This window comes from Lissotriton helveticus, chromosome 7 (assembly GCF_964261635.1).
Source record: "Lissotriton helveticus chromosome 7, aLisHel1.1, whole genome shotgun sequence".
NCBI lineage: Eukaryota > Metazoa > Chordata > Amphibia > Caudata > Salamandridae > Lissotriton > Lissotriton helveticus.
In genome coordinates, this window is record NC_136068.1 from 723,069,519 (window position 1) to 723,093,710 (window position 24,192).

The window sequence follows — 24,192 nt, forward strand, 5'->3', positions numbered from 1 at the left end:
TGAAAAACTGTCCTTCAATCTTTTCCCTTGTCTTTTCTAATTTTTAAATACATGTTTTAATATTTTTCAAATGTTTGTTCTCTCTTTCACAGATTGAAAGTATAAAAACAAAAAGTGAGTAAGTTAATGACAATTATAAGGTAAATGTTTTGTACTCTTTTCGTTACATTTCTATCACATTCACCTACTAGTAGTTTGACAGCTTCATTTCTTTAACCCTCAGTTTCCTGCCTTTGCTACTTCTCTCATTCCTTTCTCTATTACCTACTTACTCTACTCCTTCCACTCCTTTTCTCAGTCCCTCTCTTCTCATAGTTCCTCACTCTTGTTCACTCACTCCGTCTCTATTACTCTTAGTGTCTTTGACTGATCACTCTTTCACTACTTGTTCATTATGCTTCTTCTGTGTAGTTGAAGCACACTAAGGGGCATATTATCAACACAGCCAATAAAATTATTGCTGTTTTTATTGGCAGAAAAGTGTTGCAAAAGTTGTTTTAGCGGCAGTTTTCCGCCGCAAAAGCGGCTTTAGCAACACATTTCTGCCGATAAAAGCTGCAAAACATTTATTGCCTATGTTGATGATATGGCTCTATGTTATTTACATTTCTTTGCTATTTCAATTAATCTTTTTCTGTTATTTTTTCTTTTTTGTTTTCTGTTTTTTCTCTCTGTTATTCCACATGTTTTACTCTGAGTTTGAACATTCACTCACATTGTCCAAGAAACTCTTCTTTGTTATTGTTCTACTCTCTTTTTTTTCTTTCACTTCCTTATCTATTTTGTTTTTCACAATTATACCCTCTTAAATCTTTTCTTCGGTAAATAGATCTATTAAACAGTATCTCTGGTTTACTACCTATAGCTGTCTTTCTTTTAACATTACTCTCTGTTTACTTCCCTTATACTTACTCTTCTTTTTTTTCTTTTTTTTTTTAATTTTGGTTCGCTCCCGGTTCGCGAACCGGGAAGCGAACTGGGAAGCGAACTAAAAGAAATAGAGCTTGCCAGAGTGCTAAACATTCTAGCCATTTTTTTTGAAAGGGGAGGTAGTTCTGAAAAGAACTTTTTTTTTAATGTTTTTGTTGTTTTATATATTTTTTTTTTTTGAACATTTTTTGTTTTTTTTGTATTTTTTGAACAGTTTTATGTTTTTTTTTTGTTTTTGATGGAGGGGAAACAACAAAAAACAGGCATTGAAAAGGCCTCAACAGGAGCAACAAAAAAAAATTACTGTCTGGGGCGGTTAGGGCAATTGTGATTGTTAAAAGCTAGGTTGATTGAATTAATACTCATGTTACCACATGATATCAATGCACCGCAGTACAGACAAGTATGTTTCATATGCGCAAAATTCTCCTGGATGTTTGGCACGGTTTCCCGTGCCTCTGCTGCTGTCAACGATATTAGCGATGTTGACCTGGCCACAGGAGTTGTTGTTGGGTTATCATCCATGTCACGTATCTCCGCCCGGCTGTAGTTCAATGGATGCCACCTGTTCATGTGACGATGCATTGTATAGTTTCCGTAGCTATATTTTTTATCAGTGCCTCTGGATAATTGTTCTTTGCAAATCAGGCAGGTGACATACCTAGCATTTACTTTTTTTTGCCCTCGAGGGATTGAAAAAAACTGCCAAATAAAGCTGGCTTTCCGACGGGAAACCTGGGGCACCTCCTGTAAGAACTGTGGTCCTTCGGTCTCTTCTTCCTCTAGTTCATCCTCTTCCTCCTCTGTCTGGCTGATAAACTGGGGAGGTGGTCCTCTCTTCCCATGAGGAGGTGGAGGTGGTGGTGGGGGTGCACCAGCTGAAGCAACTACTGAAGCCATTGTTCAACTATGAAAAAAGGTCTTCCTCTCACAAAGATGAAAGTCAGAGTGAGAAAAGAAGGAGGGGTTTTCATCATTTGGGAAAAACAATAGTTCTAAACCAATGAAAAGTGTTATTTTTAGGTCACCTGACTTAGCCTTACATCATTATGAAACCAAAAGTGAAATGAACCAATGAAAAGTTTTATTAACAAGTCACATGACCTCTCACGCTTATGTTACGCGCTGCGGAACGCGCCCCGGATCGCTTCCGGGTCGCTGCGCTTCGCGCCTCGGTTCGCGCTCCGGAGCACTTCCGGGTGCGCTAACACGGCGCGTCATAAGATGCATTACGTGGCAACGCGATACGTCGCGCTTTCGCGACGCGCCGCGGATCGCTTCTGGGGAGCTGCGCTTCGCGTCTCAGTTCGCGTACCGGAGCACTTCCGGGTGCGCTAACGCGGCGCGTCATAAGACGCATTACGCGACAACGTGATACGTCGCGCTTCCTCGACGCGTCACGATGTTGATTTCTAACGCGGCAGTTGCGCTAACGGAACGTTTACCGGTTCGCGGACTGGGTCGCGGCATCAAGATTAGCTAACGGAAAGCTTCCCGGTTCGCGAACCGGGAGCGAACAAAAAAAAAGTATTAAAAAAAAAATTATTCATAAACATATAAAATATATTTTTGGATTTAAAGAAGAATACATTTTACAGCTACAGATATTAGCTTTTAAAAAACCAATGAAATTCACTGAAAAAACCATAGGTTATAGACCATATATAGTTAGGAATTAGCATTTACAAAACCTTGAAAATTCACTGAAAAAACCATAGGTTATAGACCATATATAGTTAGGAATTAGCATTTAAAAAACCTTATTTTACTCACACAAAACCATTGAAATTCCATATATAGTTAGTTGTACTAACTATATATCGCGCACCCGCAATCCACTGCTGATGATGTCACATATTACATCATTCATGACATGGTCAGTGACATCACTGATGACATCTCAAATGACATCACTGATGACATCACTGATGACATCTCAAATGACATCACTGATGACATCACTGATGACATCTCATTTGACATTACTGATCACATCACTGATGACATCATTCATGTGATAATATGATGAACCTCTTCAGACTCTAATATAACCTAAGATACACTCAGTGTAAACAGACACTCATAGACTGTCACTCATCCATGGAGTTACTCAGACACTTAGTCAGTCATGTAAAGAATCAATCACACCTCCATTTCCTCAACTATACAGTTATACACACCTTACTTATTCAAACATATACTAAAACATATTTACTCACTTATACAATCCTGGATACAAGTTCACAATGATCCATACAGCCACTCACACATTCACTGGCTCTTATGCACAGTTATTTATATATGTCAACTCTCACATGTACTGTATTTTACATATGTACTTACTTTAACATGTAGCACTGAGATATCCATTCACTCACCAATACACTCATGCACACAGTCAACCGCCCATACAGCTGTTTCCACATGCACTTTTGAACCCATACATTTAGTCAATCAACTGCTCACACATCTATGCACAGAGTCATACACCTCCCAGCCACCCACACACACACTCAGTCTCCCATACAAATGCTTGGGCAACCAATCAATAACCCATACAGTTAATCATATAGCTACTGATCAACACATGCAGCAGTTTACAGAACAACAGACATAATGATGCACAAATTAAGACAGTTTAGTCACTAACCCATGCACTCAGTGAGACACATTTAATCAGTCACTCATACAGTCAGTCATGCCCCTACTAAATCCTTCATCAAGACACTTATACATCCACTCATTCTTCAATATGTAAGACATATTTTAACTTTACACATGTATACAGTCACTGAATGTAGTCATCAGTGATGTCATCAGTGATGTCATTTGAGATGTCATCAGTGATGTCATCAGTGATGTCATTTGAGATGTCATCAGTGATGTCACTGACCATGTCACGAATGTTGTAATATGTGACATCATCAGCAGTGGATTGCGGGTGCGCGATATATAGTTAGTACAACTAACTATATATGGAATTTCAATGGTTTTGTGTGAGTAAAATAAGGTTTTTTAAATGCTAATTCCTAACTATGGGGCCGATTAGGATGGCGGTTTTTCCGCATCCTCCGGGCCGGCGGAAGTGTCCGCCGGCCTGGAGGATGCGGAAAAACCGCGGCGGAGACTCCAAAGACCCACCGCCAAATTAGGATGGCTGGTGGGTCTGGAATTCCGTCCGCCGCTTTTCCGCCGCGGTCGGCTTCCGACCGCGGCGGAAAAGCTATAACATGGCAGGTGGTGTCTATGAGACACCGTCCGCCATATTATGATGTTGGTGTAAATATGCTTTTCCACGGCGGCTTTTCCGCCATGGAAAAGCATACGGACATTCACTTTGGGGGCCCGTTGCGGGCCCCCTGGGTGAATGGGGGGTGGGGGGTGCACATGGGGGGTACCTATGGTACCCCCCTGCATTTGCGTACACAAAGCAGCAGGCACCGTGCGGTGCCTGCCGCTTTGTGCATGTAAATGCAACACATGCATTTTTAACATTGCGGCGGGTGCAGCTTGAAGCTGCACCCGCCGCAATGTAAAAAATAGAGGATGTGACCGCCACCCTGGCGGTCACATCCTAATTGCCATGGAGGGACCGCCGCTGCCCATGCGGACGGTCCCTCCTACTCAGGGGTGGCGGACGGACGCAAGTCCGTCCGCCATCCTAATCGTCCCCTTAATATGGTCTATAACCTATGGTTTTTTCAGTGAATTTTCAAGGTTTTGTAAATGCTAATTCCTAACTATATATGGTCTATAACCTATGGTTTTTTCAGTGAATATATATATATATATTGATTCCAATCCCAAATCACAATTGAGACTCTGTGGGATGTGCTTTTCAAAGAGAAGTATTTATTCCATGTAAAGGACTTTGATGCGTTTCGGCGGACGTGTCCGCCTTGCTCACAACAACATATATATAATGTATATTTATACAGTATGCGTACATTCTCATTGGATAGGCAGATCTATACATATATCTATAGTAATATAATAAAGAGATAGCCCAAACCTTTGAGGCGGGTAATCTCAGGAACCACAGCACCAATCACAACACCCAATACAGCGTTGGAAAGGGCAGTTGCAGCAGAAGGACATAGGCTATGCAGACGCCCACCATATACATTTAAAAGGTAAAAGAACCGTGCCAGCAAAGTAGCCCCTTGTGGGCGTGTCTGCGTTGTGCTGTGGGCGTGTGCTGGGGGCGTGACAAACGCTGGGGTCGTGTGGTATGTTCCGCCCTTCATGCCATGTCTCATATCGTGTACTGTGGGCGTGTGCTGGGGGCGTGGGCGTGCGCGGGGTGCGGGATTACGGAAAAAAAGCGAGCGTTGTGCCCAATACTTCATTGTTTTTTCTTCCCAGGTTCTGTACATTCTAGCTCCGGGTGTCCACCCTGCTCCCTTTAAATACCCCTGCACCCCATAATCATAACCCACCCTTACTCCTAAAAATACCCCAACACCCTTAAACACTAACCCATCTTAACCCTATAAATATACTCTGTACCCCAAAACCCAAACCTATCTCTAAACCCTAAAATACCCCTGTACCCCAAAACCCAAACCTAGCCCTGAACCCTATAAATACCCCTGTACCTCAAAACCCAAACCTACCCCTGAACCCTAAAAATACCCCTGTACCCCAAAACCCAAACCTACCCCTGTACCCTAAAATACCCCTGTACCCCAAAACCCAAACCTAGCCCTGAACCCTTAAAATGCCCCTGTACCCCAAAACCCAAACCTACTCCTGAACCCTAAAACTACCCCTGTACCCCAAAACCCAAACCTAGCCCTGAACCCTAAAAATACCCCTGTACCCCAAAACCCAAACCTAGCCCTGAACTCTTAAAATACCCCTGTACCCCAAAACCCAAACCTACCCCATAACCTTAAAAATCCCCTTACACCCCAAAACCCAAACCTAGCCCTGAACCCTAAAAATACCCCTGTACCCCAAAACCCATACCTATCTCTAAACTCTAAAACTACCCTTGTACCTCATAACCCAAAACTATATCTGAACCCTTAAAATACCCAAATACCCCTAAACATATACCTCAGTACCCCAAAACATATACCCCTATACCCATACTTACCTTATCCAAACATTAAAAAAAACATGCTTTTACCATTCATGCATTTACAACAAATTTCGTTGTAAATGTATGCGTCATAAAAGCATATAAAATGTAATGCCATGCGTTATAATGCATTGCGGAGTCATGGTACTTTCATAATGAAAGTATGCGGAGTGATGGTATGCGGAAAGAAAGTTGCGGAATAATGGGTGTTTACCCTCCCCGGTAAGTACATTGGTGGCAGGGCGGCTCACATCTCCAGCAACATACTCATATTTTTTCACCACCGATTTGAAAAATGCAAAGGTCTCTCTCATTGATGGCCAGTACCGACATACACTTTTAGACACACCTCCCACCACAAGTTCTAGAATTGCGAACTTTAGAGCTGGGGAGCTACGTTCGAATCTCTGCATCAGCTCAACATCCTGTGATTCCAGGCAAATCGCTTTTCCTCCTCGTGCCTACCACAAATGAATGTGTTCTTCTGTAATGTAAATTGTGCTCATGCCATGTTGTCGTGTTCGCGCTATATAATATTGCAAGGAAAAATAAAGTAGGGAAACTCGAGTTCACACACTACTGAACGCGCACTCTCAAGTGCATCAGCAGTGCACTGTGAATCGGAGCATTTCACAGGCCTGTCACAGATAAGAAATGCTATCAAAACGAAATCCTACAAAACATTATACTACTGGCCGGCAGCAATTCATACCCGGACAACGTCAGGACGGGCTGCTAGTATATATATATATATATATATGGTGGGAACATAAGTCATTGAGCCGGTAGTTGGAGGTTGGACGTATTCACAAAGGATTACGTTTCATGATCGCCTCCCGTTACGAAAACCCAGACCCATTGATGTTATGTGACTGGGCAGATTGCAACCTTGAATCCTCACGTTGACTTGTTAAAATACTTGTCAAGTATGCTGAGAGTGATCAAATTAAATTACAAGAGCAGATCGATGAATTGAATTGCAAAATCATGAAAATAGAGGTCACTCCGACTGTCAGCAAATATCGAGATGAAATTATGGTCAGATTGGCCAAAGAAGAAGAAATCATAAAAAAAACGGAAAGCTTATAAGTTCCAGCTTGACAAACAAGACTATGAGCAGGGTCAGGTTTTCACATTCGCTAAAAGATACAAAGCATTGAAAATTACCAAACAAACTGTTCAACGAGACAATGCTCAGCCTAGTGGAAAAGAGGCAACACTACTATCAACTTCGGCCTCAGATTTAAGTTCTGTGGTTTACAGTGAGGTTGAAACTGATCAATCAACAATATCTTCGCGGTTGGGGTTTCGCAAATTCTCCCTAGTAGAAGAGGTCAACTGTCTTTGACAAGACAGAAAACAAACTCTAAGACCACGAAAGCAGGCATTACAACAAAACATATACGATATGCCAAGCGAAGAGAAAGGCGCAAATGCAAGCGGAGGAACTACTTACAAGAAACCTTAATACAAAAAGAGAGGGCCACGGAAGTAAAAGGCAAGACGAACACGGTGGTAAACCTAACACCCATGAACTTAATGAAAGCTGAGGTACAATTGCTCGAACTGGGACTTTCATATTGTCCTGAAAGCAACTTTGATTTCACAAGAACACGAGTTGATGTATTCGTAAGCACAACTTAAAAAATATTTCTTGACCAATGACTGCAACAAAAGAACATCTACACAACTAGAAATGAGTAATGTAGAACCTGTCAGCATGTTGATGTCTGGCTAATTTAGAATCACTGGCAGAAGAAAGTGCAGCCAGTGGTACTGTCATGGGGAGTCTGAGTGGCAATACATATGGAACCACTAGAACCAACTTCAAACCTAAATCCACTTTCCAACCAATGACAGCAAGAGACTCCGTGGACATCTTTGGAGAACTCCTGACAGCGGAAATTAAAAGTCTAAAATATTAAACTGCAAGGACACAGAAGAAATACAAATATCAGCAGAATGAGTACAAAAAAATGATGGCAAAATTGCAAAAAAAATGAACAAATCATTGTCCATAATTCAGACAAAGGAGGGAACATTATTCTTTGGTCTCGCCAAGAATATATGAAGGAAGCAACACTGCAACTGGATGGCACTAACTGTTATAAAAGATGTAACATGCAGACGGTTAGAATGTAATGGAATTCATTTTATTCTTAATTAAATGTATGGCGCAGTGCAGGGTTTTTAAGTTTGCAGGAATTAAAATTCCTGAAAAATTATAATCCTATCATGCCAGTTTTATATTTGATCCCTAAACTGCAAAAAAACATTTTAACACCCCCTGGCAGACCAATAATGTCAGCAAGAGGCGGTCTTCTAGGAAACACCTTGAAATATATAGACTTTTTCTTGCAGGAATATGTCAAAAAATTGCCTTCCTTTGTACAAGCTTCTGGAGACTTCTTCAGAAAATTGTAGTAATTCGAATGGGACTCTGGTTACCTTTTATTGTGTCTAGATGTAACCTCTTTGTACACATGTATTCATCACAAAGATGGAACTAGAGCCATAGAACGCTATTTAAGCTCAAGACCACTACATCTGTTTCATCACAACAGAATGCCTATAACAATGTTAACATACTGTCTCAGCAATAATTATATTCTGTTTTCCAATCAGGTTTTTCAGCAAATAAGAGGAGTAGCTATGGGGGCTTGTTTTTTCCCTAGCCACTCCTGCCTCCTGATGGGTTGGGAACTGATTCTAAACAGAGAACACAAAGCTAATGTAGATGGTCATGTAAAACTATGGCTACATTACATTGATGATTTATTTGTTGTATGGCACTGTACCGAGCAGTTAGCCCATGATTTTGTAGAAAAAAGATCAATCAAAACAGTGTTAATCTCCAGTTCACTGCTAATATCAGTAGTACCAATGTATACTTTCTAGATGTAGAGGTGTACATCAAAGACGAAAAAATAGAGACTAAGTTGTACCGTAAACCAACCGCTGGCAATAGCTTATTACATGCAACAAGCCATCATCCTCAGCATCTAATCCAGAGTATTCCCTCTGTGGAGAAGCTGAGGATTTATTGTGCAAGCAGCAATCCATGTGACCTTGCACAGGCCCAATTAGCAAGTAAAATCAGGTTTCTGGAAAGTGGCTATGATGAAAAGACAATTGACATGGCCATAAAAAAAGCCAATTGGTTAGATACAAACAATCTATTAAACAACTATTTGAGAGAAGACAATACAACTGATTCGAAAAAGGCTTAAACCAGGCTTATTCTCAAATATAGTCATCAGCATAACTCTCTACGTAAAATTGTCAAAAAAAATTGGCCTGTCGTCAAAAGCGATCCTGTGTTGGGCAAAGTGTTACCAAACATCCCTGCATCAAATTTAGAAAATCGAAATCGATGCGGGATCCGTTGGTCAAGAGAAGCCCGGCATTACTAACATCGGCAAATTGGCTAGCCACCCGTACAGGATTTATCAAATGCAATAATTGTTGGGGATCTAAATTTGCAGTGAACAAAACCTCATACAAAACACCTTTTTCTGAGGAAGATGTTAAGATTACCAAATTTTTTAACTTGTCACACAAAATTTGTTGTCTATGTGTTGAGTAGCTCTTGTGGGTTGCAGTATGTGGGCAGTACTAAGTTACAGGCCCACAAGCAGATACTGCAACACATGAGAGCAATTGCTAACAACGACTTCACATATCAAATAGCCCGCCACTTTAATGACAAACACAATAACATAACACTTGTATTTCGTAAAGTGCACTTATCACCCAGGGGTCTCAAGGCGCTGAATGAGAGATGTTTATTGTTACCCAACTCAATGGTACTCATTTTATCGACCGCAAATGTTTGAAAGGCTGAGTGGACCCTCCAGGATTTTAACCTGTGACCATGATGTCAAACACAGGCCCCTGCAGTGGATGCATTAGTCCACTAAGCCACTAGACCTGGCTGGTGACCTGAGACAGTTTACGTATTTCCTAATTGATTCTATCCCAACATCTAGACGTGGGGGCAACAGAGAGGCTAAATTTAGGCATCTAGAAACGTAATACATTGTGGAACTTCATACCAAGACCCCAATGGACATAATTCAAGTGAGGATTTGTATACATGGTTATAAGCAATTTGGCAATGATAACCACTATGTCCAAGTTGGGAGATTATGTCAATCAGGCAGTTTTTCCGATAAAAATAAAAATAATATAAAAACATCATGCTCCCTATATGGATAGACATGATATGTGTAATTTTTTCAGCATGCTGCTACAACGAATTTTCAGCTTTTTTATCATTTTTTATAAACAGAGTTTTTAATGAAATTTAAGGTTGTTGAACAAAACACTTGTGTTATAGTCTTAGAATTGTTGTTTTAATTGTATTTAGGAACAGGAATCTGCACTTACATAGCAATTTTTTCACTTTAAGCACTTTAAAAAACACAATAGACTGACATGGAAAATTGGTTTATAATCAACGGATCCACATTCGGTATTATACCGTAAGGAGCCAATATACATGTCTACCATAAGAGATTGGGTTTAAGCTTCATCATACATAATGTATTATACTGAATTTTTTTTTTTTTTATTTCAAAGTATTTTATTTTTCACATACAATTATCGTCGCTTTACCATTGCAGGGTAGCATCACAAACTGGCTGTACTTTCCAATGATATAGGTAAGTGGTCTACATGTTCGGATGTACCCCTTTCCACTGTCCTACTATAGGGATGATAGTAAGTAGGAGGGGAAGGACAAAGCAAGGGAAGAGATAATTGTGGTTACCCAGAGAGATTTGTTTCAAAACATATGAATTTTACAATAATATGTTTTTAAATATTGTTATTAATATTGTGATGCAATGTAAATATTCATAGATGACATTCTTAAGTATTTTACATGAAAATGTGTTTTATGTATTTAAATACGCATCTTTTTGGATGGATTTAACCAAACATTGTACATATATATATATATATGAAACAATCCCTGCTGCCTCTCGCCCGGAGCCCAGTGCTGGAGACCGCTGCGCAGGAAGAAGAGAGGAGACCTCAGGTGCAGTGAGCAATGTTTCTTTATTGTACCCTCGAGGAAGCGGCACACAGCATAAAAAATATATATATATATATATTTTTTTTTTATACAGAAATACCACTGTTATTTACAATATATATATTTATGGCAGCATTTGCACAATTTTAAATGCGATTGTTGCCCAAATAGTAGCGTATAGACAAACAAATATGCCAATTTTTTCCATGTCCATGTATTGGCTATCACGTAACCCTGGCCGTAGTTTGGGTAGTAGCGCTACACGTATCTACGCAAAGTGCACTTCGCACTATGCACACTATGCGTAGCCATGCGAACTTCGTAGTGCTGTAGGGAAATGCTATTCGCACTGATTGCACAGTGCCGGATGCTTGTCTGCACTGTGCAATCACTGGAAACGGCATCTTGCACAGTGCAAGCGGTAGTTTTCTGCTGCTCGAGTAGATTTGTACTCGAGTGGCAGCTTTCTCAACGCGGACTGGTAGTTTCTCATCACGAGTGATCGCGGGCATACGCAACCATTCGCAATGATAAACCTGACATCCCCGCGTTGAGAATCTCGTTGGGAGGTTTTATTTCCACGCTCGCGATCGGCAACTTGATGTTGCTGATCGTGAATGAGGAAAAAGTCTCGTAGGGATGTTGATTTTGCTCGCTCGCGGTCGCCAACTTGACATTGAGGACCGCGAGCAAGCAAAAAATGCCCGCTACGCTACACTACGCTGTTTTGCACTGTGCTACGTGCAATTCATGTAGTGCATAGTACCTTAAACTACTATGCCCAGGGTTACTTTCACGTGCATTGCACTGGCACTTTAAATATGGCATCTTGGCTTCAGTAACGCGTCATGTGATCAAGGCCGTCTCAGGCCGAAACGCGGCAGGGCGATTATGGTGTTGTGAGCAATAAAACTATTTCACGCACAAAGTTGGGTGTGTGTTCCGTCCTTTTCCGTGAGAAGGAAGTTACGAAGAACAGCATCTGCTATAAATATATATATATAGATGTATATATATAGATGTATATAGATAGATATATAGATAGATTATTGATAGATATGTTAGGAATTAGTGTAAGGGCGTTTTAAGGGTTTTGGGATGGGTAAGGGTGTGTCATTGGCTGTATATATATTCACAAAAAAAAATAAAGATTACATGTTCTAGTTAGGCTCAGACGTCACTTGTACAAAACCATAGAAATTCAGCAGTTATAGTTTCCTGAGGTAACTATAACATATGCCCATGCAATGCACTGCTTTAAACCTCACATATTATATCACCCATGACATGGTCAATGACATCACTGATGACATCTCAAATGACATCACTGATGACATCACCATGTGAGTGTAAGTGTTTTTAAGAGTTTATGGGTGTTAAACATAAATACTAACCTACTACAAAAGTTAAATTAGTACAGTAGGTGCACTACTACAGAGCAATACTAGTATACCATATCATATGATATAATATCATATGATATAATATCATATGATATATCATATCATATTATATTATATTATAATATATTATATTATATTAAATTATATTATATTATATTATATCATATTATATTATATTATATTATATTATATTATATTATATTATATTATATTATATTATATTATATTATGTGAGTGGCTGTGTGCCTGTGTATCCTTGCATTTTTGGGTGGTTGAGTGGATGTATGGGTGTATAAATCTGTGTGTGAGTAGCTGTGTGGATGAGTGAGTTGTGTGAGTGGCTGTATTGGTGAGTGAGTGGGTGTGTCAGTGGCTGTATGGGTATGTGAGTGGCGGTGTGAGTGGTTCTAAGGGTGGATCAGTGGGTGTATAGTGGCTGTATGGCTGATTGAGTGGGTGTCTAAATGTTATGTTGTGTTAATTAAATTTATTATAGTGACCAAGGGCATCTCAGTGTTGCCTTTAGATACAAGCAAGCACAAGCAGGAGAGAATTTAATTAAAATGCGGAACTTTTGAGCAATTTCCTGAATTTATAGTAATTAGTACAGAGAAGAATGTGAAGAGGTAAGATGTTCCAATAGAGCGGAGCCAGGTAAGAAGAGGCTCTGCCCCGCATCTAGCAAAACGGATATGGGGTACACCCAGCAAGGCTTTATCCAAAAACCTTAGGCTTCTCGTAAGTAAATGGAATTTAAGTTTCTGCTTCTGATATCTAGGACCTTTTACCACTTAAACAGTTATAGGATATGCAGCAGATTTTAAAATGACTTCTCTGCCTTCCTGGTAGCCAATGTAAGGCTTTCAAAGATGGGGCCAAAGGAGTCCCTGAGGGAAGGTTAAGAACAAGCCTGGCCGCATTGTTTTGCACTACTTGTAATTTTGCCATAAGTTTCTCATTTGCTGTGGCCAGTAAAGCGTTACCATAGTCCAGACTACTGACTAAAAGGGCCTGAACTAACTTTCTTCTAGTAGATATACGAAGATAGGGAAAGGCGCTTCGTGGAAGGCACACAGCATGAAAGCATAGACCAGAGGTAGCCATGATCTGCTCTTTCATAGATAGTGCTTCACAAAACTGGAGCTGCGCCTAATTGAGAGGGCTACAACTCATACAACAAAATGCTGTTGCCTTGCCAAACATCATAATCTCTGTCTTATCGATATTCAGCTGTAAGCTGTTGGCTGTCATCCAACTTGAAATGGCTAACATTCCCCTTGCAAAATGATCTTTAGTTTAGAACTCTAGTTTCTGTTTATAAGACCAATTCGGATAAAACTGAAATCCTTCCTCTTACCAAATTTTGTGTTCCGCATTCTTTTAAACCCAATGGGTTCTTATGGAACAGCTCCAAAATTAAATATTTAGGCAATTGGTTTAAATATTCCATTTCGCATTCGGTCAAAATCAATATGAAAGAAGCCCTAAATCATATTGATAAACTCCTCTCTTCCTGGAATCCTCTTTTCCTTTCCTGGTGGGGACATCTGGACTCCATCAAAATGATGGTTACACCTATTTTATTGTTAATTTTTTCTATGCTTCCTATTCATATCCTGTCTATTCAGTGTAAGAAAATAGATTCTCTCCTTTCCAACTTTCTTTGGTAAAACAAAAAATCTAGAATTTCCTTAGTACAACTTTGTAAACCGAAATCTATTAAGAGTGTACATTTTCCTGATTTTCGTGCTTATCATAAAGCTTTTTGTCTCCGGCTAGCATCTAAATGGCTTCTCTCTGAATCCTTCCCCTTCATGCCCTTATGGCTTACTATTGAGCATTCTTCACTTGCACCTTTCTCTACAAAAAAGTTCTTGCCTTCTCTTCAAAGAATATTACTACTTTTGTTCCATTATTTAAGTCCTTGCATGCTGCGCACATTTTCGTGCTGTGCGGGCGATTTAATTAGTGGGCAGGATTCGGACAGCCCTCGGCCTTCCACACTTTCCCACCGTGATGTCGGGTGGCCGGGGGGCGTCCGCAGAATGCAAGGGGCTAAACATACATGCTCATTGTTGAGACCGCTCAGTCAACTAAAGATTATGTCTAGGTACTCTTTTGTATAGTCTCCTCTGTGGTGCATTCGCTTCATTACTATTACTAATAGGCCTCTCTTTTGGAAATTCTGGGGACGGTGGGGAATAATATGGGTTCAGGATGTATTTGATGTTAGGACTTCTTGTTTGTTTCCCCCATTTTTTACTGTCCTCATTCTTTTTGTAATACATTTTTGATTCTGATGGAAGTAATTTTAAATGTCTTCTATTTGTTTACTTTGAAAAAAATATTTCTACTGAAAATTCCCTTCTTAGAGCATTTACCACTCTTTCTAAAGCTTCGCTGATTTTTTTTCTTAGCGGTCTGATCCTATTTGTGTAAAACTCAGACAGAGATTACCTGGGAAGAGGATTTGCGTTGGGTTTGGAGCATCAAATTCTGGAACAAGATCTGGGCCGATCGCTTAAGCTCTCTAGATCTGCATTTACTACTCAATCTATGTTTTTTCTGTACTATAGATTATTTTTCACACCTATGTCTTTAGCTACTTTTTCTCACACAAAACAATACAAATTGTTGGTCATGTGGGTTTCCTTCAGCAGATTCAATGCATCTTCTTTTTATTTGCCCAGCTGTCACCTTATTTTGGAAAAAGCTTTGATCCTATACCTCCATTATTTTTAACTTACATAACCCTCGCTCTAATACTTTTTTATATTTACAGGGAGTCTATTAGATACTTTGGGTTTGACTATACATGGCCATGGTTTATTTTACCTTATGCTGGCCCTAGCCTTTCAGCAAAATACACTTAATTGGAAAAAGTCACCTACTCTTTCTGTTAAGGCTTGTTGGAATAATGTTTGTCATAATCAAAAATTAGAAATTGTTTTTGCCTCCTCATGCAAACCATTTGTAAATAGAGATTTATATTGGTTACCATTAACAACTTATGTCAATAAGACTGTAAAAACAAGATCGTGTGTACATGCTCTAAACATTTTAAACCTCTGTGATTTATTAAGTCTCTCTGCTTTTTTCTTATTCAATTAATTTTATATTAATATATTGCTTTAAATGTTATTGCCATTTGTTCACTGAATTCTACTACCATGTATTAATTCCTTGATCTCCAGTTGTGGGATCCTTTTGCTTCCCTCCCTTTCCCTTCCCTCCTCTGACATTGTTTAAAATGTAAATAGCGTTCTCCTCTGTTTTATTGCTTATTCTCTTCCTGTATTTTTCTCTTATTTAACATATTATGCTAGTTGCCTATATTTGAAATAATATACTATTAATAAAGCTTCTTAAAATAATTTTGAGTTACAATTCTAAAAATGCCACTTTTAGAAAGTTGAAAAGGAAGAACAAGAGAACCCTACTCACTATGGAACCAGGGTGATTAAGTATTTTATAAGAAAAACAGCGGTTCCTGTGCAATTTTATACTTAACAATGATTAGAAAGGCAAACCAAAAATCGCATTAGCCAGCGGTTATGGGTGATGTCAGAGAGAAAGAAACACACATACACTGACTCTGTTGTTCAATAGTTGTATTAAGAAATAAATTGTAAATGAATACTCAAAATGTATACACATAAGAAAAAGGTATTTACAGTTGTGTAAAGTGTCCCAAGTGAAATATGAAGCTAAATAAAATAAGTGACGTTGTGTAACAATAAAGTTTCAAAGACTTTTGTTTCAGAAAGCGACCAAAACTCCATATTTTACAAATACATAGCCCCTATACCATGATAGAGTGCAATTTCAATCGTTTCAACCCTATTTTGGGTGTAGGGTCTCTTCAGGACCTACAGTATTAGGGACATCTAGGGGAAGCAAAGGAATATGTTTTAGAATATAAGTTTGGCCCATGTACCGGCTCAATCGCTGTATTCGGGATTGTACTTTGGTTTTACCTGGATGTGGAATTGCTGAGCTATTTGTGGGATGTGTGTAACCCGTGTTGTAGTGAAAAGAAAGTACTCACTAGGAAACTCAGCCGGGTTCTATGTGAGAAGAAAAATAAATAAATAAAATACATAATTAGACAGGGCATAGGAAGAGTAAGGAGCAAAATGTAGAGGAACACGCTTATTTGATATTAAAAACCATGGTCACTTAACCCTAATGAGGGTGTGGACCTAGCAATCCAAAATAAGTTAGCTCAATGGCTGCTCTCTGTGCTTCATGAATTGTATACTCAATCTATGTAAGGGTAAAAAATGTGAGGGCGCTTAGTGCTATATAAGTCAAGGTGTAGATTTCACGGTCACCGCATTGGTGTACATTATTTCTTACCAGCCGTGGCTGATTTCTTTATTTGATTGCGGGGGCTTCCTGGCAGTATATCTCTGCAACTGTGATGATTTGTTTCTGTGAAATACAATCAGTAATGGTAATTAAAGTCCGTTCCGATAGGTCGTTTTAGGCACCGGTGGCATGCATGGTGAATGTTTGCTGCGTCGTACTGATGACTGAAGGCACATGGTACGTCATGCGTTACCGTGCGTGTGTCAGTGGCATCTTTGGCGATAACCAATTCTATTAGCTAGGTGCATGTTGTATTGACCAATTGCGGGTGTGCAAGTGTTAGAAGAATAAAAAAGAAAGAAAGAAGAAGGACTTTCATAATATTACGAAGGGCAAAATTTGCAAGTTAAAAAAAGAGTTCTATTTAGGGAGTTACAAGTGTTTAGGCTTGATAACATAGATGTCCTTATCACCTATTTGTAGGAGGAATAGATGGGGTGCAGGGTTCCTATGAGCACCACACCGTAATGTCATTGTCATTGTCAAAACTATGTTTATTTAGACCTTAGTCTTTAAACAGATATAAAACCAATTTTTACATTAAAAAACATCACTATTTTACATTCTCAATGGTAAAAAAGTTAATACGTATTCAATGAGTGGTACAACATTTAAATCTCGTCCTATAGATCACATCTCATTTTAAATTTATATAATAAAATATTCTTTAAAATAACTAATACAGGTTAAAATTATTTAAAATCATTGCATATTCAGCTAATTCTCCCTAAGGAAACTTTTAATTTCTTTCATATAGTTCCCCACTGCTACCGCTATGTCAAGGTTTGGCATTTCTGTTAGCAATTCTACTGCTTTGTTCTGTTGCCTTATGTCATATTTTAGAAATAACGGCTGGAGACAACGTTTACGTTGTTCTAGCAATATTAAACAATCTAACAGAATGCGCAATATGTCTCCTTTGGTACCCAAACTACATTTACAATAACCGTCACAGTGTAGCATTTTTCTTTTTAGTTCTTCATTTACTAGCCAGGGGTTTATTCCTACTCTCAGTCTTAAAATATCCTGTCTATACCAATAATTTGGTAACACATCCAAGTAAGGGAACCAATTTTCTTTTTGCCATGACTCCCTCATGTGCTCCACCGATTTTTTCTTCTCTAGGTATATCATATCTGCTATTCTTGATGTTTCTTGCCGATATTTCATGAGCTCACTTTTAGTGAATTCTACCTGGAGGGGATCATGGGATATTTTCACCTTTAAATTTTCACAAACCTGTGATATTTTCTTCAAGCATCTTTAGCCCATTTAAGGCTACTTAGTAGGATCTCTTTTTTACACCATTGGGACACCTTCTGGCATATATCTATGTCCAACCGCTTCCAAAATCTAACTAAAATCATTTGTACCTGTATGCTCCAAGCAGTTGTGCCTATCTCTGTTCTTATTGCTTGTATCATTGATGAGGGTGGTAATTTCAACAGTGTTTCTACGTCCCAACCTTGTTTCCCGTTAAGGTAGAGGACCTCTGCTCCATATAATATTTGCGGGGGAATCATTGCATTAAAGGCTTTCAGCAACGGTCTGTGCGACATATCACCATAATCTCGATTGAATTTCTTCAGGCCACAGATCGAGGTAAAGGCCTTTGCTTTCTGAGCTTCTAAGTGGGTACTCCATTTTAACCACTTGTCAAACCACACCCCAAGGTAACGCTATTCATTCACCACTTCCAATTTGAGACCTCCTAACACCCAACTGAAGCTAGTCTCTTTTTTTACAAAACATAAAATCTTAGTTTTCTCCATATTTACAGTTAAAAATTTCTACTTACAATAATCTCTAAAAACATTTAGTTTCCTTTGTAGGCCAGTTTCTGTCTGATCTAAAATCACCAAATCATCTGCATTCAGCAGGCAAGATATTTTCTTACCAGCCATTCTCGGGCTCGCACTTCTTTCAACCTCGAAAGTTGATGGTAAGTCTGCCAGAAATATGGCAAAAAGCAGGGGGACTAACACACAGTCCTGTCCGAGGCCATTCTCTATTGCTATTTTTGGAGTTAGTTACCCCTCTGTGTCCTAATTACTTGGGCCCAGTTCCCGCTGTGCAGCTCTTTTATTATCCTCAACAAACCAGCAGGGACCTTTTTATTTTCTAGGGTTTCCCAGAGGCAGTTCCGATCAACTGAATCAAACGCGAACTCTGTTTCCTGGCCGGGCGTTGGAGCTGGAGAAAGCCATCAAATGTTGGGGCTTCGTCGCATAGCCAAGTTTCCTGTACACACAGAATTCCTATATTCTTCCCTAGTTCGTTTATACATTCCTGTTTTGCTCTATTACCCAGGCCATTTATGTTCCAGGATAAAAAATGTAGGCTATGCGACACCCCCTCATCCTATTCTACCTCACTTAGACCTCCATCTTCACCCAAACTTTCTTCATACCACTGGGAGGGCCCTGCTGGGCTGCTACTTTGACTCCAGTTATCCCATGATTTATCAGTTACTGGAATATTTACTACTATATTTAGCATACCTCCCCCTTCTTCATTATTCTCCATAATCCTCACCTGTCTCCTCCCAAGGCCTGCATGACATTTTAGGAAGTCTCTACCTGGTTGCACATATCTTTCCAAGTCACTCTCTACAACTTACCGTATCCCTTCTTGTTCTATCTCAGCTTCTGCTTTCCAGATTGCCAGTCTTACCAGATCTGAGTAGACTAAAATTCTTGTGATTTCTTCCCCGTTTATATTCTCTAGAAAACCCACTTGTCTCAGATCTTTTGTGCCTATTCCTCTCAGGCTTGGGCATTTTGAAAATGAGAATAGAATTTGGGACCTATTTAAGGGTTGTATCTTCCATGATTTCTTCCCCTTTTTTCCTGGTTGGACTGGCTCAAAGTACAATCATTTATTACTTCCTATCACGGTGCCAGTCAGCTGGTTTGTTACACCTTGCTGTCTGTTAACTTTCCTTCTATCCATCCCTGGGTGGCTTTTTTCTCATATTTGACCTGATCGTGGGGCTACTTTTCCTAAATTGCTGTTCTTCTGAGCAAATCTATTACATCCCTCAATTACTGGTTTTATTTGGGGATTTATTTCTAATTGCTTTTTACTTAGCCCCTTGCTAAACATTTTCTTTTCTTGGTACTTTGGAGCTACCCTCTTACCCTCTGGTCTTGCTGACTTATTGATTACCTGTGTGGCTACAGGACTTGTCTTAGTCTTGACCTATTTTTCCAGTTGGTTTTCTTTTGTTTCTACTTTAGTTTCCCTTTTGCTGCCTATCCCTCTTCTATATTGTCTGCAGTTATACCTTGTGCTATATCTGAAGTTATCTCCTATTCTTCTTATCAGCATTGGGCGTTTGGAAATATATACTGTATTAGCGGTTTCTATTCTTTCTACACTCCCTTTCTGTACTTTGCTCACTTTCTGTTCTAGGGGCTGTTGGTCTTCTACTGGGCTAATCATATGTGGCATCTGACCTCTAATTCCTTGCAGTCCCTCCTCGATCTTTTTTAGATATGTTTTTTGCATTTTTAAGATCCCATTGTTTAACACTGTAGCTTCTAGTATCCCCTGTAGGGTTTTCTGAAGCATCAACAATAAGTCCATCATTGAAGAGGAGGATATGGCAGAGATATCTAAGTCCTGTTCGCTGTTCTTCTCTGGGTCTTCTGCTAATACACTTCTCTGTGTCTCCCGTTGAAGTTTATTTGACCGTTGGGCTGGTGAACTTGTTTCCTCACCCCAATCATTCCTCGACATTTCCTTTATGCTACCCATTTGGCTTGGGGTCACTTGTGTCTGTATCACTTGTGAGAATAATTTAGGGGATGAGGACAGACGCGGCGCTGCCAGTGGTTCATTTTGACCAGGGATCGACTGGTTTAGCAGTAGTGATACCTCCAGTAGCTCTTCTACAATTTCTACCGAGCCATTCCCATCCTTGATTACTTCTGTTTCCAGGTCTCTCCTGGGTGGGTCTGCTTTTTTGTAGCATTTATCTACAAAGTCTTTTACAGATTTTGAGGCTGACAGGCATTCTTTACTTTCTAGCTCTGTCACTTTTTTCTTCCTCTTTTGAGGTACCACTTTCATATTTTCCATAGGACTGGCCTAGTTCGTCTGACCCACCTGGCTTTCTTCTTGGGTTCTTGATTCTCTAGAGAGTTCCCTTATCCTAGGGCTGAGCTCCGTGTTTGCTTTACGACTTTTTTGCTTCCTTTTTGGTGCCATTACACTAGCCCGGAACTATAACGAGTGTACTTTTACTTTGCAAATTTCCAGGTTCCGATTACACCACTTTAGCTGACCCCCTGAGCAATTTCATTTAACAACTCAGTTACTGCAATTCCACGTCCACTTACCTCTGTTGTGCCTTTGTACTGCTGTGCCCGCCTGTTTACATTGTGCTCCTGTATTTTATATCTTGAGGATCACCCCCTTACTTGCTGTCTTCTGGAGGGGGGACAGGGGGGAAGGTGGAAAGGGGGTGAGAGTTCCCCTGGTCTGCCACCAGCTTTTTTACAGTCTTTAGGTGCCCTGAACCCCAAGATTTTAGGTATGCAGTCCTCCTTACTCCTTTCACCAGCCCCTTATTTGCTGGGGCTTTTGGAGGTCTTTACTGACACATTCTGTGGCACCTTCAGTGGTTCCCTGCAACCTGTTTGTGGTAATATGGTGCTGCTATTCACCCACATCTGGGGGATGCTCTCCTGGCTCCTAACTTGATTTATAAAGGGGCCTTAGGTCGCTGTTTCCCCGTGGGTTTGGCGCGGCGTAGCAAAGAACAGCACAACAAGCTGCTCGCGTTCCGCGATTCGGGTTGGGCGGGGCTCTTCCGGCTTGTCACGCGCTATAGAGTTATAGGGTTACAGTTAGAGGGTTGTAGAGTTATAGTTAAACCGTAATGTCCCAAAGCGGTATATCATACGCTGATATCTTTCAGGAACTATTTACAATTGTGCAGCCAAGATGACATTAACCTGTTGTTATCTTAAGGGTTGTAAATGCTCAGGTGGTTCATCCGTATGTTATGTACTTCATGTGTAGTGCTGGATTATTGATATATACATAGGTTGTACAAATATAATCTGATCCTATATACTTTTGATTTTGTTAAACATCTTATGCGCATGTATTGAGTTTAAGCTTAGATTAAGCTTGAGCTTAATACAACTATTGAACAACAGAGTCAGTGTATGTGTGTTTCTTTCTCTCTGACATCACCCATAATCCCTGGCTAATGCGATTTTCGCTTTGCCTTTCTAATCATTAAGTATAGAATTCCACAGGAACCGCTGTTTTTCTTAAAATACTTTTGGAAAGTTGGCATGTTCTTCTTCCAACTAACTGTGCCTTTTCTGCTAGTGTCCTAGGTCACATAACTGTTTTTGACTTTGTGTATTGCTTCCAGACAGTGAGCTAGTGAAGGCTTAGGTGTGACAGGTTGGCTGTGGAGGGTTTGGGCCCAGCCTCACTTACACTTCAGAGGGCTTTGCAAACAGCGCACATAAAAGAACCTGGCACCAGGCCTACCCTCTCTTTTGTCATACAGACAGTTTGGAGCCTGGACCAGCTGAAGAGAAGACCTTCCCTACCAGGGTTGGGAGTAGGACAGGGAGTCTCGCCACACAAGGCTGTCATGTGCACTTGGTATTGTTTTCCTTTTGGAAAATGAAATATGGGTAGTTAAATGTATGACTTTATCGATTTACCAACTATATTTGATAGAGAAGGATTTTACATGCTGGTGCCTGTAACATCATATATTTTAAAAAGCCACATTGCTCTCAATTTAATTAGAAATACTGATCAACACTGAATCCATGCACAGGAATTTAAAAATCAGGAGTGATGATCAGTGCACCACACTATAGGAACCGCATTGAAGAAGAGCACAGCAGATGAATTAGGCACTGTTTATATAAAGCCTGAGTGTGCAAAGTGACTTACATTAACTCTTGCAAGAGCATGTACGAGAGTGTGGCATTTTCTGATACTTGTTTGAGATTGGCAGCCTCAGTTTGCTCTTTGATGGTGCACGGCCCATCCATGCGTTCATGAACAATGAGATATTGTGGATTGAACATATACATGTAACTCTTCTGATTCAGATGCAGCTGCCTGGTTTACCTCTGCTATATAGGTGGCCTGTCTCAGCATCCATTGCCACCCAATTGGACCTGGGTATATCACAAGCGCAGGAGGCAATCGTTGGTTGTGAAATTTGTTTCAAAAGAAGAATTAACCATTAACCTGCGTTAAAATGACTTCTTCCTCTTCCAGTATCACCCAGTTCGGGCTACTTCATTTTGAGTGAATGTGTGACATTTAACTATTTCAACAATTCATGATGATAATGTCAGATATTGAGGAAAATGGCTGATCTAGTCCTCAGTCATGCAACTCAAACAGCGAAGCCATCCAGTCTTCTTTGCGAATAATATATTTTTTTCTCATGGTGCATCTTTTGTCATAATATCATATTGTGGATCTTAGTTTCAAGCTTGTCTCTGTTAAGCATCTGACATCAAGTTCAACATGAATTTGCATTTCAAGACCAGTTACCATCTTTAAAGTCATGGTTGAAACAGTGTTCTGAATGCATTCTTTGTGCCTATTAGACTAAGTGGATTACAGCTGTACTTAATGGTCTTTGGGGTGGGGTATGGGTCTCTCACGGCTATAATGTAAGAAATAGGATGCGTAAGGAATAAAAAGATAGCCTTGTACTATGGATAGACCTAGTGTGGACACATGATTTCATATAATGATGAAATGGAAAGTAATACTATGGGATCCTATTAATTGATGATAAAAGTTTGTCAGCAGAAAGGGGGGCCACACGAGGCAGAGTCATAAAAAAACAATCTGATATTTGTTTTGTAAACACTCCACCACAAAGAAATTGGCAATAAGGACCAATGTGAGAGTAAATCTATTACAGCTTGGGAGGGTGTCTTGGTGCATGTGAAATGACTGCTCAGATATGAAGCTCTGGGTTCACTCTCTCTCATCGCCTTTATGCAACAACGCCTGATCGCTTGCAAAGTTCCAAAGGCTGGCACTCAGACCAGGAATATTAGGGGACATCGGATTAAACAACGTGAGTCGCCTTCCATTAATCCAGCTAGCAAAGCCTCCTAAGGAAATTGGAAGACACAATTATAGCCGTTCTTGTAAATTTACTTTCATTCTAGTTTATGAAAGGGGCGTCTTTTTAAGGAACACGACATTTGGAACCAGGGTGGTGTATTTTATCACAGGGCCCTGGTTGTTGAGAAGCATATGGGGAACAATCTGAGCACATAACATAATGAGCTTTTACTCTGTTCGTTGTTGTTCTCCATTTTTATACAACCATATTCCTAAGCAGAGGTGGTGGT